Here is a 12,403-nt window from a genome sequence, read left to right as displayed (position 1 = left end):
TTCTCGGTGTCTTTATTTCTCGTATTTTAAACTATTCAACTGTGGGTTTGTATGTTGGTGAAGATAATCAACCAAGGCAGAACAATTGGTATCAGAGCTTTGTTGGAAGCTTTGGTTCATTGAAGGTTCAGATTTATTATTCACCATGATGACTACAAACATGTCGTTTTCAGTTGAGAAGTTTAATGGGAAGGGCAGTTTTACTCTCTGGCAGATGAGAGTAAAGGATGTCTTGACTCAACAAGGCTTGGTTAGAGCTTTGAAGGGAAAAGATGGGAAGCCTAAAGAAATGACAGATGACCAGTGGGATGAGCTGGAGTCGCGTTGTGTTAGCACGATTCGACACTGCATAGCTGATAACATTATCAACAATGTTATGGATGAAGATTCTGCGCCTGCACTGTGGGAGAAGTTGGAAAAACTCTATATTGCTAAGAGTTTGACCAACAAGTTACATCTGAAGAGGAAGCTGTACAAGCTGAAGATGGATGAAGGCGGGAATCTCATGGACCACATGAATGTGTTCAATGGATACTTGGATCAATTGAGGAAAGTTGATGTTAAGGTTGAGGAAGAAGATAAAGCCCTCTTACTTCTTACCTCACTTCCAGATTCATATGAGAATCTTGTGACAACCTTATTGCATGGAAAAGATACAGTAAGTTTGGAGCAGGTGCAGGCTTCTTTGGTGTCTTATGATACACAAAAGAGGAAGACCATTGTTGATGGTGGGCACGAGACTGCTTTAGCTATTCAAGGTTGGAATCATGGAAGAAAATTGGGAGGAGGATTTGAGAGAGACAGCAGGTTCAAATCAAGCTCCAAAGGCAAGGGACCACAATGCTATGACTGCAAAGAATTCGGGCATAAAAGGATAAATTGTCCTTTGAGAAAAAGAAAGGATGATCTTGGTCCAGGTAGCAGCAATTTTGTGGCGGAAGACTTCGAGTATGCCCTCTAGGTACTCGAAGCAACACATCTCCTGGTGATGTATAGTCTCAAGTGTTGCAGGGGTTTTGCAGCAGGTGGAGCTATGGGATTCACAGGTGATGAGATGGTCCTGAAGAATGAGAAGTGTGAGGAATGTTTGTCTGGCTCGACGGATGTTGCTGGAAATGGGTGCACTGACAAGTTTCCAAGTTGCAGACAATGAAGAGGAGGAAAACCTGCTGGAGGAGACGAGGATGTGTCGAGATCCTGTCTGAAGTTAAATGTTTTTTTTTTTGCTTGCAGCAGCTGCACATGCATTGGCAGTGACTGAATCGGAACAGGACCAACGAGGTTGATTCAGAGTGTGCATGCTGGTACGTAAGGCCAATGGACTTTGGTACAATTTGGCCAAGGTGGAGATTGTTGGATAGTGGCCAAATTAGGCTAGGAAACAAAACAAAATTGATGAGGGAACATCATGATGAGGATTATGTTTCCTTGTTTTGTGGCTTGTTTTGTGGCTTATTTTGTGGCTTAATTTGCTCCTTGTTTTGTGGCTTTTTCAAAGCCATAATTATTTGGCTAGGATGAAGAAAAGCATAAAAAGAGATGGTGAGAGCATTTGGCTAAACAAGGGGGCAAGGGTGAGAAAAAATCTAGAGAGCTAGAGTGAAAAATCTCTTGTGAAAGAACTCTTGGGGTAGAGTGAGGCTCTTGGGAAAATTCTGTGAGAGGGTGTACAAGGGATATGGGATTGGGTTATGTCGATTTAACTCATGTGTAACTTGTACTGTTTTTCTCATAGTGAAGAGCAATATCTCTCCGAGGACGTAGGCAGGTTTTTGCCGAACCTCGTAAATTTCTCGGTGTCTTTATTTCTCGTATTTTAAACTATTCAACTGTGGGTTTGTATGTTGGTGAAGATAATCAACCAAGGCACAACAAATATCACTGGTCAAGTGGCCATGTTTTTCTCGCCTAGCTATCTTCATCTCTATTTTTGATGCCATATAGAATAATTATTCTCATCCAGTTTGATTCATGTGGAGAAGCTGGAGGTGTCACTCTACAAAGTGACGATTTGTGTGGTAGTTTTGGAGCCTCCTGACATCAAGGATTGATTGGTGTTTGCTGACCCATCATTGTTGGCCATGATATTGGCTTACACGTGAAGGTTGTAGATGGAATATAGGCTGGTTTGACAAACTGATTTGATGAAGGTGGACAAACGGATTTGACTGAGGGAAACGTTTGAATTGCAACAAGACTAACTGATTTGCAATAAGAAGGGGGGAAAAAAGGCAAGGGAACTCTTTGAGTGATTTGCTGGTGTTGGGTTTGTTGACGGCTGCTGTTTGCGGAAGCGATTGCTAGGGTTAAGTCAAGAGACAATCATGATCGACTGCTCTGATACCATCTCAGATTGGGTAAAAAATAACACTTCATTGATATTGATGTATAACAATAGGAAGGTTATATATACAGAGCCTAGGAAACTATTCTAGGAAAGTAATTATGAGCCTATAATCTTGCAGAATCAAATAGTTGACTTAGACTAATTAGGAATGTACAGCTCATTGACACAATTTATAAACGGAGCACGTCACAGTATATATATGTGTGTGTGTGTGTGTGTATGCAGTTCACATGATGAATATATATTTGTGTGTGTGCAGTTCACATGATGATGCATTGGTCTATATAATATGGGGTTCACTTGATGAAGCATACAAAAATTTCTTTCCTCTGAGTTCTCGCCATCTCAGTCTCCGAGTTTGGCAGCCATAGCAGCGAAGCTTATGCATGCAGTTCAGTACAAAAGCTTTGGTGGAGGACCTTCTGGCTTGAAGGTTCTTTGTTATCTGCTGCTCCTTTTCTTTATGTTTTCTATCATACTTTTCTTCGTAGAATTCTTGGAACTTTTTTTTTTCCTCTTTTTATTTTTATTTTTTTTATCCTCACATAACCTACTTAGATTTCGCCTCAGTTTCGCATTTATGTTTCTAGTATAGGCAAATATACCAAGAGGATTTTTCGGTTAAGAGTGCATCAAAGATATGTTTTGCAGCTGGTTCTTTTAGGCCATCTGTGTTGTGTCTCTTTAATTATATTTTCGTTGCAGCATGTTGAGATTCCAATCCCTACCCTCAAGAAAGATGAGGTTCTACTGAAACTAGAAGCAGCTAGTCTGAATAGGGGTGATTTTAAAATTCAGAAGGGCCTGGCACGCCCTTTTTTACCGCGCAAATTGCCTCACACACCTGGTTATTTGGTTCTCTTTTGTGTCAGTGGAAATTACAAAGATAATGAGACCTGTTTTGTGATTTATGAATTTGATGTCGTCGAGTCTTTGGCCAGTAGGTTGATTTTTGTTAACTTTTGCTGATGACATTACGTGTCGGTTATAGTTACTGACGTAGCTGGAGAGATGGTAGAGGTTGGACAAGGAGTCAAGAAGTTCAAAGTGGGTGACAAAGTTGTGGCATTACTTAGCTATAGCGTAAGTTCTCGTTTTATTCCTTTCTTGAAGTGTAAGTTTCACATGTGCAAGGCACTTGTAACTCAACTGGTAAAGAATATTTACTCGTGCACCTAAGAACCTGAGTCAGGATTCCCCCCTTCCCCCACTACCGATTGTATCAAAAAATAAAGTTTCAATAAAAATTAAGGTCATGTTTTTGTTATTGATCATATCAATAAAATGGTGGTGGACTAGCTGAGTTTGCCGCAGCCAAAGAGAAATCAGTAGTTGCTTGGCCTCCTGGAGTTTCGGCAGATGAAGGTTCCAGCTTACCTGTTGTCGGTCTCTCAGCACACCAGGCTCTCACCAAGGATGCAGGGATCAAGCTTGATAGAACTGGTGAGCTGAAGAACATACTGATCACTGGGGCTGCTGGTGGCGTTGGTCTCTAAACAGTTCAACTAGCAAAGCTCGGAAACACTCATGTAACAGCTACTTGTGGAGCAAGAAACATTGAATTGGTCAAGAGCTTAGGGACAGATGAGGTTCTTGACTACATGACCCCCGAGGGGATAGCCCTAAAGAGCCTGTCTGGTCGGAAATATGATTCCGTGATCCACAGTGCTTCACAAGCAATTCCTTGGTCAGTTTTTGAGGCCAACCTGAGTGCAAGAGCGAAGGTAATAGACCTTACTATTGGTGCAAGCAATCTGTTTACTTTTGTTCTCAAGAAAATCACCTTCTCCAAGAAGAAGCTGGCGCTACTGATTATAAATCCCAGGGCTGAGAACCTAGATTGTCTTGTGAAGTTGGTGAAGGAAGGAAAACTCAAGACGGTGATCGACTAGACACATCCTCTGAGCAAGGCTGAAGAGGCTTGGGCTTAGAGAATCAATAGCCAGTGCACTGGGAAGATCATTGTGGAGCCTTACTAGGCAGGCAAAATTTCTTCATTTCATGATTTTTATTCTCTTTTTTCTTTTAGTATTGTAAGGCTTGTAAACTTCATAATGCTTTTTATTCTCTTTTTTCTTTTAGTATTGTAAGGCTTGTAAACTTCATATGCAACAGAATAAAGCATATGTATAAATTATGGATTTTATTTTATTTTAGGTTTTTTTTCATGATTTGATATTATAAATGACAAGGTTTAGGATTAATGTTCTTTTTCAACTGTTAAATAGTTTGTTCAAATGATGATGATAATAATTATTATTTAGTAGAATAATCCACTAGAAAACTCTCAAGAATTTCCCAGATGATGATGACACAAGAAAACAACTAGTCCTTATAAAACAACATGTAAACGCATCAAATTAATGGGTTTCCAAATGTTTTATCATAGAAACTAATCCCAAAAGCAGTTAATTGTTTTATATTCTCTTCGGACCTTGAGTGTAAGGGTGAATGCTAAGTCTTATCTAACCGAGTTGCACACCTAACCCTTAGTCGTTAAATTTAAATTTGGGCTGAAGTTGCGGGATCCAAAGGAGCAGGGCCGGGCGGCTTCGTGGTTAGATTTTGCTTCGTGATCAAGGCAAAGCTTCAACAAGTTTTGAACTCAATTGCTTTATTATATTCTATGCGTTTTCTTCAACAAAGTCAGGCTGAAAGAACCGTTCACATGACATATTTGTCTCCTGAACGAGTCTTTCTTCTTTAATTTTTCAATATTGACAAAAAAAAAAAAAAAAAAAAAAAAAAAAAAAAAGAGCTACGAGATAATCATACTAACTGAACAAGTTGCTCCAATACAACAGTTATAAGTGTTGACTCGTCACGCGCACAAAGCTTTCGAACAACTATAACCAAAAAGTCTCACATTTCTTAAACTGTCTCGGAAGTTTGGCAACCATGGCGGAGAGCTTATGCACGCGGTTCAAGTACAACCTGCTATGGAAGTGTTTAAAGATTGAGATGAAGTGGTGATTCGTTAAGTAAATTTTATGTTTGTTGCAGGCATTGTTTTAAAAACTCCCATCTAGGTGTCAGGCAGCTGGCCACCGTCCCAATTAATCTCTAAACGTTTGAAAATAAAAAATAGCACCTAGACCTACCTAAGCGCCTACTTAGACTACCCAAGCACCCTAACCCACCCAAAACCGCCTAGGTCGTGACCCACTTAGAAAATAGATAACTTTCGTTTTGTTTTTTATTTTTTTCAATAAATTGTAAGAGACTAGTCGAATACTTAGATGAACACATATTATATGCTTGTTCTCCATGTTTTTATTATGATTCAATACTTTATAATATATATGTCATTCTATTTTGCAGTTTATCGTGAAAATATATATTTTTTAAGTATAAGCAGAGACACTTATTTATACGATATATAATAAATTTATTTAAATCCGTTTAGTCCGTCTAGTCCCTTATCTAGCTGTCTAGGATCTGACCCCAGGCCACCGCCTGGCCTAGCGTCTTTTAGAACTTTAGTTGAAACACATTGAGGTTCCACTTCCCGCCCTGAAGAAGAATGAGGTTTTGCTGAAATTGGAAGCAGATAGTCTCAATCCAGTTGATTGGTATTGGAAGAAGTGCCATAAATCAAGGATTTGCTTTTCCATGTTTTATGATTCCATGTTTGCTGCTGCTTTCTTTTTCTTGTTTTGTTGCTTTTTGCTTTTCCTTGTTTTGCTGATTCCTTTTCCTTGTTTTGCTGATTTCCTTTTCCCTTGTTTTTCGGCTTCTGTTGCTTTTTCTTCCGCTCATTTATATGAGCTCCTTGTACTTTGTTTTCACATATACAAAAATAGACATTCAAAAATTCAATATGGTATCAGAGCAGTGACCCTAACCGGCCTGTCTCTGTGGTGTTCTCTTGAGAGATTTGTGAGCTTCTTGTCCTTCAATCATGGCTGAAGAAAGCTTAGTAAATTTGGAAGGAGACGACTTTCATGCTACTCCACCATCACCACACTCAGATATTGATATCAACCCAAATCAACGTCTTAGTTCTGTCTTGCTAAATGAGTTTAACTATCTTCCATGGGAGAGAGCAGTTTCTCTTGCTCTGGGAGGACGATCAAAGCTTGGTTATGTTAATGGTGCTATTCCAATGCCTGAGACTACCTCACCGGAGTATGATGCTTGGCTATGCAAAGACCAGTTGGTCATGTCGTGGCTACTCAATTCCATGGATCGTAAGATTGCAGAAATTTTTAGCTATGTTGAATCCTCCATGACTCTTTGGAAAAATCTCAAGGAAATGTATGGAAATCAGAACAATGCGGCTAGAGTGTTTCAGTTAAAGAAGGACATTGCTGGTTTGCAACAGGAAGAGAAGCCATTTGTGCAACATCTTGGAAAGTTGACCACTATGTGGAACGAGCTGAATGTGTATCGACCACACACCATCGACGCTGCTGTGCTAACTAAAAGAGCCGAGGAAGACAAAATATTCCAACTCCTAGCAAGCCTGAGCCCTGAATTCAAAGATCTTCGAAGCCATATCCTCATGAATCCCGACCTGCCTTCTTTTTCAAGTGTGTGTGCCACAATTCAAAGAGAAGAGGTTCGAAGGAAAGTCATGACCTTGGACATGAAGGCAAATATACCAGAAGCTAGGGCTTACTTCTCTAACCAAAAACTTGGTGAGGAGAGAGGCTACAAAGGAAAGAAAACTGGCTTAAAATGTAGCCATTGTGATGCTGGTGGGCACTCAAGAGACCGATGCTGGATTCTTCATCCAGAGTTAAAACCAAAGTTTCCTAGGGATAACAAAGGTGTCTCGAAAGGCTCGTACAACCCTTCTTACAAGGCAAATCATGTTGCCACAACTTCTTCTGATGGAGCACTGAAGTTCACCACTAATCCAGCTGCACTGATCAACGAGTTTGCTATGTTTCTTCACAAGAAACAAGGTCTTGGAGATAGTGAAGGACCACTAAATCAGTGTGACAACAATCAAACTGCACTACTAGGACAATTTGCTGGCTTCCTGGCTGGAAATGAAGGCGTGGTACAAAAGGACATCCCAGGTATCTTACACTCCTTCTCAACTGCTCTCAGCATTGGTAATGTGCATGATTATTGGATTATAGATTCTGGAGCCACTGATCATATGACTAACAAGTCTACAAACTTGCATAAATTTGAAAAATTTTCTATTCCATCCCAAGTGTCAGTTGCCAATGGAAAAAATGCTATGGTTGTGGGAAAAGGAAAAATACATTTGATCTCAAGTGATGTCGAGTCTGAGGCTCTTTATGTTCCCTCATTCCCTTTTCAACTTTTATCTGTTAGCAAGATCACAAACTCATTAAATTGTCTTGCCATTTTCTCTCCCAAAAATGTGATCTTTCAGGATGTAGTCACCAAGAAGACGATTGGTGAAGGATTTTTCTTAAATGGTCTCTACTATCTTTCCAAGCATATTCAAGTTCCCAAGGTTTTTCAAGTCACTTCAAGCTTAGCTCAAGAACAACAACTTTGGCACCAACGTCTAGCACATCCTTCTGAAAAAGTTCTATCCACCTTGTTCCCAAATATGTGCAAAGTTACAAGTCCTTGTGATGTTTGTCATTTTTCTAAGTTTACTAGATTACCATTTACTTCCTCTTTGTCTAGGGCTAGTAACCCTTTTGAAATTGTGCATTCCGATGTTTGGGGACCAACTATAGAGTCTTTTGATGGATATAAATATTTTGTAACTTTTGTGGATGATTTCACAAGGATTACTTGGTTGTATCTTTTGAAATTTAAAAGTGAAGTGATGGAAGTTTTTCAAGATTTTCATAGACTTGTGGCCACCCAATTTGCTTCAAAAATTCATATTTTACGATCAGATAACGGCACAGAATATATGTCTCATAACATGTCACACTACTTGAGCACGCATGGTATATTACACCAAACAAGCTGTGTTGGAACACCTCAACAAAATGGGGTGGCCGAGAGGAAGAATAGAGATCTACTTGAGAAGACTAGAGCTCTTATGTTTCACATGAATGTGCCTAAGAAGTTTTGGTCTCAAGGAGTCCTTACTGCGGCATATCTCATCAATAGATTGCCTAGTAAAGTGTTGAATTTTAAATCACCTTATGAGGTCTTGAAAAATAGAAAGATCAATTTTTCCCATTTGAGAGTCTTTGGGTGTACATGCTTTGTTCACATTCAAACTCAAAATCGTGACAAGCTAGACCCAAGGGCTGCCAAATGTGTCTTTCTAGGTTACTCATCTACCCAAAAAGGTTACAAGTGCTATAATTCAACAACTAGAAAAATGGTTGTTTCAAGGGATGTTAAATTTGAAGAACATGTTCCTTACTTCTCACAATCACTGGATTACTCTAGACAGGGGGAGCATTTGATGGACTTATTTCCTTTTCCATGTCCAAACGGAGAAGATGCAACATGCATTCCTAGTGATCATGTGCCGGATGATGTTAACCTTCACTCGGTGGAACATCTTGAAGATGAAAACCCTTCCTCATCAGAGATTCACAATGCACCCTCCAGTGATCCTTCCAACCATGATGTTGTTCAAATACCTGTAGTTCAATCTCCTACAGTTCGTCGCAATCCTGCACGAGAGAGGAAACTTCCATCCAAGTTGCATGATTATGTGACCTACACTGCCAGGTATCTCGTGACTGATGTTATTGATTATAGCAAAGTTTCATCTTCTTTTGCTACATTCCTAAGTGCCATTAATGAAGCTCGAGAACCTCAAAGTTTTCAAGAAGCCAATCTTTACAGTGAGTGGAGAAATGCTATGGCAGAGGAGCTTCAAGCCCTCCATGAAAATAACACATGGACTATAGTGAAACTTCCAAAAGGAAAGAAGGCAGTGGGGAGTCGTTGGGTGTACAAAACTAAGTTTCATTCAGATGGCACAATCGAAAGGAATAAGGCTCGCTTGGTTGCTCGAGGTTTTACACAAACCTATGGCGTCGATTATAAAGAGACATTTGCTCCAGTGGCAAAAATGAACACTGTTAGAGTATTGTTGTCGGTTGCAATTAACAATGCATGGCCTCTCTTTCAAATGGATGTTAAAAATGCTTTCCTGCATGGTGAACTTGAAGAAGAGGTTTACATGAAGCTACCCCCAGGTCATCCTCAATCAAACAATCCAGAAATGGTGTGCAAACTCCATAAATCCATTTATGGTCTCAAGCAAAGTCCACGTGCATGGTATGCCAAGCTCAGTCATGTTCTGGAAAGGGTTGGTTTTTGTCGAAGTATTGCGGATTCTTCCCTATTTGTTCGTTCCAGCTTAGTGGGTAAACTAGTTGTGCTCATTTATGTTGATGATCTAATTGTGACAGGTGATAATATGTCAGAGATTAATGCTCTTAAACAGTATCTCAACAACAAGTTTGCTATCAAGGATCTTGGCATTCTCAAATACTTTCTGGGCATCGAGATGGCACACTCTCACAAGGGTTTCTTCCTCAACCAACGCAAGTATGTCATGGATCTTCTTCACGAAGCAAAAATGACAGATTGCAAGCCTGCTCGTACCCCCTTGGATAGCAACTTGAAGCTAAAAACTCACGGTGATCCAGTTCCCAATTTAAGTTACTATCAAAGAATGGTTGGCAAACTCATTTATCTGACTATCACACGTCCTGATATATCATATGCTGTCAGCATTGTTAGTCAGTTCATGCATGCTCCAAACACAGATCACATGAAGATTGTTCACCGTGTGCTTCGCTATCTGAAGGGTTCCATTGGTAGAGGGATCCTCATGCGCAATAATGGTCATACTCAGATCTCGGGATATACAGATGCAGATTGGGCAGGGAACTCTCTCGATCGCAAGTCTATCACTGGTTTTTGCACATTCGTAGGGGGTAATCTTGTCACCTGGAAGAGCAAGAAACAAAGTGTGGTTGCACGCTCAAGTGCAGAGGCAGAATATCGTGCTATGGCATCAACGACATGTGAACTCACTTGGCTCAAAACTCTACTCTCGGATCTAGGGTTTCCTCACCCGCAACCTATGTCCCTTCACTGTGACAATCAAGCAGCAATGCACATCGCATCAAATCCTGTCTTTCATGAGCGAACTAAACACATTGAAGTTGATTGTCATTATGTTCGGAATCAAGTGCAGTCCAAGGTAATTGCTACACACTTCATTCGCAGTCATGACCAGCTAGCAGATATCTTCACCAAAGGACTGGCATTTACTACTTTTCATCATCTGCTATCCAAGCTCGGATCAATTGATCCCTTTGATCCAGCTTGAGGGGGAGTATTGGAAGAAGTGCCATAAATCAAGGATTTGCTTTTCCATGTTTTATGATTCCATGTTTGCTGCTGCTTTCTTTTTCTTGTTTTGTTGCTTTTTGCTTTTCCTTGTTTTGCTGATTTCTTTTCCTTGTTTTGCTGATTTCCTTTTCCCTTGTTTTTCGGCTTCTGTTGCTTTTTCTTCCGCTCATTTATATGAGCTCCTTGTACTTTGTTTTCACATATACAAAAATAGACATTCAAAAATTCAATAATTGGAAAATCAGAAAGGCGAGCTGCGGCCTCTTTTCCCTGACAAATTCCCTCAAATACCTGGTAATTCTGTTTCTCATGTGATTTGTGACGTTTATATAATTTTTTCTCTTCAACATTTGTAAATAAAACTATGCCAGAACACTAAATATAATCTCTCATTTGTGCTCAATTCGTACGTGGAACACTGTCCAGCGTTGTGGGTTGATGGATTAGTAGGATTCTGTAACAAAATTATGTTGAAAGATGAGTTGTTTTGGGAATTTAAGCATTCAATGTCCTTGAGCTCTAGGCTGCTATCGGTAGTGCAAAATCTTTAGTGTAGCGGGTTTTTAATTCTCCTCTCTCTCACATGACATGACCAGCAACTGATGTGGCCGGAGAGGTTGTAGAAGTTGGACAAGGTGCCAAAAAGTTCAAATTCGGTGACAAAGTTGTACTGCTCTGCCATTTCGTAAGTGCTCGATCGACTTATTCCCCTTTTCTTTAAGAGCTACTTGTTTATACTGAGGATTTTCACATGTAAAATTCATGTGTTTGATAGAGTGGACGACTGGCTGAGTTTGCTGCAACTAATGAGAGATTAATGGTTGCTAGGCCACCTGAAGTTTCAGCTGCCGAAGGCGCATGCTTACCAGTTGCCGGCCTCACAGCTCCCCAGACTCTCACCCAAAGTGCAAGGGTCAAGCTTGACGGAACTGGTCAAAATAAAGAACATATTGATCACTGCTGCCTCTGTTGGCGTGTGGCACTATGCAGTCCAACTTGCAAAGCTTGGGATACTAACGTTACAGCCACATGTGGGGCGTGTAACATCGAATTGGTCAAGAGCTTAGGGGCAGATGAGGTTCTTGAATACAGGACTGCGGATGGGGCAGCTCTAAGGAGCCCATCTGGACGAAAATATGATTTTGTAATCAACTGTGCAAAAGGCATTCCTTGGTCAACTTTGAGTCTAATTTGAATGCAAAAGGGAAGGTTGTAGACATTTCTCCGAAGTGAGTTCTTTAGCTACTTTTGTAATGAAGAACCTCACCTTCTCGAAGAAGCAGCTGGTGCCACTGCTCATGATTCCCAAGGATGTGAACCTAGAGTATCTTGTTAAGTTGGTGAAGGAAGGGAAGCTCAAGCCAGTGATTGACTCGATGCATCCTCTGAGCAAGGCTGAAGATGCTTGGCTTAAGAGTATCGATGGCCATGCTACTGGGAATATCATTTTGGAGCTTTAAGTAGACAAAATATATTCAGACACTGCACTTTTTTTGGGACTAAGTAAAGTTCATGTACTTCTATACAACAATGTATTAGTACCCCATGAGTTGAGACCAAGCTTTAAGCTTAGCTGAAGCATTTAGTTGAACATTTCCAAACAAAGATCATGCCTTTCAATACCTACAAGTATACAACTAATCGCGGTTTGTCTGTCATCTCAACGCAAACACAGCAGACAGAAAGTAACCAGAACCCAAATGAAAAACCTTCAAACATTGTGGTGTCCCAAGTTAAAATCTTATTCCGCCACAATATTAAGTCTCGTTGCACTCGCAAGAAGCA

General features: G+C 40.2%; 2 pseudogenes; both read left to right on the top strand.

Annotated features, from left to right (window-relative positions):
* The first annotated feature begins 3,630 nt into the window (after positions 1-3,630).
* LOC137724799 (chloroplast envelope quinone oxidoreductase homolog) lies at positions 3,631-4,326 on the top strand (annotated as a pseudogene).
* Positions 4,327-5,245: 919 nt separating this feature from the next.
* Positions 5,246-12,174, top strand: LOC137724798 (uncharacterized; annotated as a pseudogene).
* Positions 12,175-12,403: the final 229 nt, after the last annotated feature.

Source organism: Pyrus communis, chromosome 2 (assembly GCF_963583255.1).
Source record: "Pyrus communis chromosome 2, drPyrComm1.1, whole genome shotgun sequence".
NCBI classification, from domain to species: domain Eukaryota; kingdom Viridiplantae; phylum Streptophyta; class Magnoliopsida; order Rosales; family Rosaceae; genus Pyrus; species Pyrus communis.
This window is presented reverse-complemented; position numbering and strand designations above follow the sequence as displayed.